The sequence below is a fragment of the Lithobates pipiens genome, unplaced genomic scaffold (genome assembly GCF_037356315.1).
Source record: "Lithobates pipiens isolate NorthernLeopardFrog02 unplaced genomic scaffold, aLitPip1_a1.2 Scaffold_8, whole genome shotgun sequence".
Classification (NCBI taxonomy): Eukaryota; Metazoa; Chordata; class Amphibia; order Anura; family Ranidae; genus Lithobates; species Lithobates pipiens.
Window position 1 is genome coordinate 439,557,175 of NW_027507903.1, and position 6,668 is coordinate 439,563,842.

At 39.3% G+C, this 6,668-nt stretch overlaps 1 pseudogene; it reads left to right on the forward strand.

Annotated features, from left to right (window-relative positions):
- The first annotated feature begins 412 nt into the window (after positions 1-412).
- On the forward strand, positions 413-520 carry LOC143964591 (U2 spliceosomal RNA; annotated as a pseudogene).
- Positions 521-6,668: the final 6,148 nt, after the last annotated feature.

The window sequence follows — 6,668 nt, forward strand, 5'->3', positions numbered from 1 at the left end:
TCCACTTTTCAGACTGCTGGAGCAGTTTTACATTGTGATGAATTGTCTAGTGGATAGATTACACAAGTGAAAGCTGATTAATGAGATTTGGATAGCCCTGGGTCGTCTTTCTGGGAAACTGGTGTCAAACTGTCTGGGTGGGCGCTTACCTGAGTCACCTAGGCTTGTCTAGGTAACTAGTTCTTAATTAGCTTACTGTTTAATTAAAATCACTGTTTATGTTTGTTAGCTGTTCATTAGATGCACTGATGATTAGATTGCTGTTTACAGTTTGCATTATATAGGATAATGTGATCAAGCTCTTCTGATTTTGTATGGTCTATATCCTGTGTGAATTTACAATAAAGTCAGTCCCAGTTTGCACCTAAGCTAGTGTCATCTAGTTCTTGGGTGCAATGCTCAACTATAATACCTCGCTTCTCGGCCTTTTGGCTAAGATCAAGTGTAGTATCTGTTCTTATCAGTTGCCAAAGGAGGCGCTGGTCCATCCCTATTTGAGAGGGTTTGGGCGGCGCTCTCCGATGGTGTAATTTGCATCCCGAAGGATGGTTTCGGTAGGGGCCACGTCGTGGTCAACCTTCAGATTTACACCTATTAGTTAGGTTGGGCACCATCTACTGTTATTCTGTACCCTTTAGTAATAATGGTATGGATACAGGTTTTTCTATACTTATCTTTTGTTATAATATTGATGTCTTTTATATTTTTAGTATAGGTTTGCATCTGAGATACAACCTAGAAGATGCTTCATAGTATATGTATGGCCTTATTTCATGCCTATTTTGATTAATGAGATGGTCCTGTTCGATGCTCTTCCTTTTGGAGAGTACCTCTGTGTTATATGTTTAAATGTACGACCCATTGTCATGTATGTATATATTACGGCTTGTTTTTTTTGTTTTTTTTCTCTGTTCTGTGTATACAATGTATAAGACTAAATAAAAGGAGATTAAACATACAAATGATGATTTCACATTGATAGGAAGTGACAACCAAATATTTAAAAAGGAAAGGTGAGTGCTACATTTTTTTTCACCTGTTACACAACATTTTGCTCTTGCTTCACATGTGGGCAATTCCTTTTAAACTATAATCTTTATCATTTGTAACTGTATGCGCCATCCTGACAATGCATCTCAACCTTTCCTACACACTTCAAACCTGCTTGTTCACTTCCTGCACAGTCACTTTCATCTCCAGAGGAATCTGTTTGAAGCTGCAAGTGATATACTCTGGAAAACATTAAGGAATAGTTTTTCTGTTCTCCTAGGACATTAACGTCTGATGACTTTGATATGAGTTATCGTGCAGGCTGCACACCTGGTGGGTGTTGCTGAATTTCTGGAGCATTGTGCAATGTTTGTGAGATGTATGTACATGTGCCTTTCTGACAAAATGTTAGCACGGTCTGTGAGACTGTTGTCAGATATTTACATGTTTGACATATTGCTTCATGTTTGGCCTGCAGACCATGCTGGGAGTGGTGAACTGGATAGAGCACAAGAGACAAACGTTGAGTAACCTTGGACAAAACTGAGATGTTCTAATTTGCCACTTTGGGAATTAAGATTTACATAATGTTGGTTTCAAGTAACACAAATGTGGCTATGGCTTTGTAATATATAGATACCTCTTTTGGTGACCCCACAGACAAACACGAGGGCTTAGCTACGCTTGATATTTTTTTGCTATGTATGGGAGTAGATGAGCAGCAAATTCTGTTTCCCTCAAAGGGTGGCTTTCTAACCCAGTTGAATATTCATCATGTGTGGTTTCATAAACATAAGACTGCTTGTTACTAACCAGTGTACCCAAGAATTAGGAGTTAAAACATGTGGACACTTAAACAATGTTTATATTGTAGAAATTGAAAAATCACACAATAAAGATAACTTACAGCAACGACAACATGTTGCAGGTCATGCACTTCCTCAGGCAGAAGAGGGCAATGTTTTTCAACAAGGTGTTTCCCAATAGAATAGTTATATAGTTACATAGTTAGTCAGATTGAAAAAAGACACAAATCCATCTAGTTCAATCAAAAAATAAATAAATCATACAATCCCATATACACAATCGTTCACCCACAGTTGATCCAAAGGAAGGTGAAAAACCCCAGAAAAGCATACTCCAATTTGCTAGAAAGGGGAAAAAATTCCTTCCTGATCCCCGAGAGGCAGTTGGATTTTCCATGGATTTTCCATGGGTCAACTTTAACTATGAATGTTAGTACCCAGTTATATTATGTACATTTATGAAAGACCTTTTTTAAAGCAATCTACGGAGCTGGCCAGAACCACCTCTGGAGGGAGTCTATTCCACATTTTCACAGCTCTTACTGTGAAGAAACTTTCCCATATTTGGAGATGAAATCTTTTTTCCTCTAAACATAAAGAGTGCCCCTTGTCCTCTGTGATAACTTTAAAGTTAATAACTCAACACCAAGTTCACTATATGGACCACTTATGTATTGGTACATGTTGATCATATCCCCCTTAATCTCCTCTTCTGAAAAGAGAATAAATTCAGTTCCTCTAAACTGTCCTCATAGCTGAGCTCCTCCATGCCATCAGTTTGGTTGCCCTTCTCTATACTTTGTCCAGTTCCCCGATATCCTTTTTGAGAACTGATGCCCAAAACTGAACTGCATATTCCAGAAGAAGTCTTACCAATGATTTGTACAGGGGCAAAATGATACAGTATCTCGCTCTCTGTAGCCCATACCTCTATTATTACAAGAAAGGAAACCGCAGCCCACTGGTTAAAAGAGTGGGCTGTGTGCTTCTTATGTCCGTTGTCTACTCTCAACCACGTCTGTACAAAAGAGCAGGCTGTGTGAGACCTGCTGCTGTCCTCTTCCCCCACTCACCCCCAATCCCCAGCAGGTCACATGACCACAGGGAATATTCTAGAAGGGACAAAGGCTATTTAAGGCAAAGCAACAGGCTCTTTTTGCCAGTTCAAAAAAATAAGGTGAATTAAGCGCTCTCTGGGTGGGGTGCAATAAATAAAAACATATATTTAATTAAAGTCCATGATAGAAAGTCCATATGTGCAATGTGGGAACTAGAAATCTAGGAAGGCTGCCAGCTTGCAGATAGAAGTGAATCTGAAAACATAGACAGGAAAGAAAGCGGCGCCTTCTAAGCGTAGTAAATAAGAAATTCTTTAATGGGTTCAGTGTATGAAAGTGGAAAATACACTTACAAACAGATGGTGGAACCGAGCATATAACATATAGGAATCATGCGCGCTTGTCCGGGAGGAGCAGGCTATCATCGGTGTATGCCATAAGACAATCCTCTGTAGTGACTGCAGGGCTGTTTTATTATGAAATAAATAGAATACCAATAATAAAGACGTGGCCAAGTTTACTCCACTATTGGATTGTTGGTATTTATTTATGGGTTTCTATTTCGGTCTACAGTCCCATGCCTATGGAGGTATAAAATTACTGGGTCCCCCTACAAACCTCGAAGTCCCTGCAGTTATCTGGTGCTGGTGGGAGACTGGAAGAAGAGACATTCTGTAAGGGAATACTACTCTTTCCCTCATTGTCAGGTATCTCTACCTATTACTGCTCCTACTTTCTCCCTAACCAGCTGAACTCTGTGCCTAAATGATGCAGAATATCGCATGTAAGGACTTCTGTGTCAAGATGGCCAACCAAATTTCGCAGGATTTTGACATCCAATACGATACACAATCCTCACCAAGATGGCTGCCAGGGGCCTGCTGCAAAGGACAAATTATTTTCAATGGTCTCCTGCCAGACTGAAGGAAAGGCAAATATACTTTAATCCAGCACGTGTTAACGGTTCAGTTCATCCCTAAGCCCTTGTACACGTGGTCGGACATTCCGACGGAAAATATCTGATCGGACCGTGTTGTCGGATAATCCGACCATGGGTGGGCTACATCGGACTGTTTCCTTCGGAATATCTGACCGACAAAGTTTAGAGCTGGGCTATAAAATTTTCCGAAAACATGATCCGATTGGACTTTGAACGATCTTTTGTAGAGAATTCCGATTGGACAAAGTGGCACGCATGCTCAAGTCAAATTCCTAGACCAAAGCTATTGGCTACTAGCCTGAACGTAGTCACGTCGTAACGAAATAACGTCATCACGTTACAAACGATCAGATTTTCTGTCAACTTTGTCCGACCGTGTGTATGCAACACCAGTTTCGGACAAAATCCGTTGGACAAAATCTGACAAATTTTGTTGTTGGAATGTCCGACCGTGTGTACGAGGGCTTAGATATTCGTTGTTCAGTAGGGTAAAGATCAGGGCTCTGTACAGGCCATTTTTGAGTTCCTCCACATCAGATTCATCAAACCATAGCTTTATGGGGTGGGTTTTGTGCAGAGAAGCAGTTGCACTGGAATGGAAAAGGAACTTTCCCAAACTGCCACAAGAATGGAAGCACACAATTATCTAAAATGTATTTGTATTTTGTAGCATTAACCCCTTCATGCCGACAGTATGCATATATATGGCCCCACTGAACTGAGTTTTTTCATGGGACCACATATATTATTATTATTATTTATTATTTAAGGTACTTATATAGCGCCGTCAATTTACACATGTGTATCTGTCTTATTGTTGGGAGCACGCAGCAAAGCATGCTTCCAGTACAGGGAGCCCTGGATCCCGTACTAATGATCGGCACCTGACACACCCAGTACCAGGTCACCTGATCGCTATGATAGCCTCTGATTGACTATCACAGTGATCAGTCAATGTGAAGCCCGCCCCTGTGCTTCTCTCTCTGTGAATGGAGAGGAGAGATGCATTGGGTTTGATTTACTAAAGGCAATTAGACTGTGCACTTTGCAAAGTGCAGTTGCTCCAAAGCTTAGTAAATGAGATAAAGCTTCACTTTGCATGGAATACCCAATCACGTGCAAGAGAAAAAAATAGAATTTTTGCTTGCATATAATTGGATGATGGAAGTCAACAGAGCTTCTGCTCATTTACTAAGCTCTGATTGTTTGCCTTTAGTAAATCAACTCCATCGCATCTCTCTCTTACTCTATACAGAGAAAAACAAACAAACAATGAAACTGTGTGTAAAAAAAAAAATAAATAATAATAATAATAATAATAAAATAAATACAAAAAAAAAAGCTAGATCAGGGTTTGATCTAGGTCAGTGCCAGAGTTAGTGTTTGGGTCAAGGTCAGGGTCAAAGGCCATGGTCAGTGTATTTTGGACAGAATTTTTTTTTTTTTAAAGCATTTTTTAAACTACTGTCAGTTAGCATCAGTGTTAGTGTGTTTTAGGTAGGATAAAACAAAAAAGCAAAATGCTCACTATTGTTTTTGGACTGAACTCAGGTTACATACATCAACTAACATGCACATATGTGGTATCACTGCAATCGTCCAGGGCAGGAGAATATATTTTGGGTTGTTCTTTAGTGGTAGGTTATAGTAGTAACAAGAAATATACAGCTAAATAATAATAAAAAAAAAAAAAAAATATATATATATATATATATATATATATATATATATATATATATATATATATATATATATATATATATATATATATATATATTTTGACTATCTTTGACCAGTTTTCCTATGATAATAAAAAAAAAATCTGCAGATATCGATTACCATTTACCACCAAATAAAAGCCCAATTTGTCCTGAAGAAAAAACAAGGTAAAATTCACTTGGATATACAAGTGGTTGTGATGATATGCACAGTTTTACTAACACATGTCAAAATTGTGCTTAGGTATTTACATTTGTTTTACCCTTAGGTATGAAGGGGTTAACAATATCTGTAATTTTAAACCCCAGGATATATTTGGCTATTTTTGGATACACTGGTTCAGTGTTCACAAACTTTTGCCCGTCTATAGTATGTGCAGGGCTTGATTAACGTAGGGGCTTTTGGAGCTGCAGCTCCAGGCCCCTACCTAAAAAGATCAGACTGTTCAACTAAAGCAATGTGCTAACAGGTAGAGATCTTCCCTGACGGACCCTGCAACGCCTGGACAGGGTGCTGGGATTGATAATGGGCGCCACATGAGCAGTCCTAATGGAAACCTGGGGCACGCCAATGCAGGGCTCTTACAGAAGTTAGGGCTTCCATAGTGTTAGGCCAGCATAGCTGCACTCTTTTAGCTCAGAGTGCATGCCAATGCATGACCCTTACAAGGAAACCTGACAAATCAAATTCCCAAGAGTCACACCTGTGCTGGCTGTGCCCTTTTGAACTTGGCGCATGCCAAAACAGGCTCTTGGAAACGCAGAAGGGTGCCTAGTAAAAGGTCCATCAAAATCCTCAGCACCAAGCTCATGATGCTCTTAATCCAGTCCTGAGTATGTGTACTAAAGGGGATACTTCATATGAGTTCAGGATTACTTCTGCTTCCTATTAAAAAGCTGTTCAGCTTAGACTTAGATAAACCATAAGTAATATAATATTATTTATACTACTGAATATTAACATAGCAATACATATTAGTAGGTGGTTAAAAGCATAGCCGTACATTTAAAAACATTTATATAATTAAAGGCATTAAAGCGGACTTCCGCCAAAGAAAAAATTAAAAGTCAACAGCTACAAATACTGCAGCTGCTGACTTTTAAAATAAGGTCACCTACCTGTCTAGGGCTCCTGCGATGTCCTCACCCGAAGGAG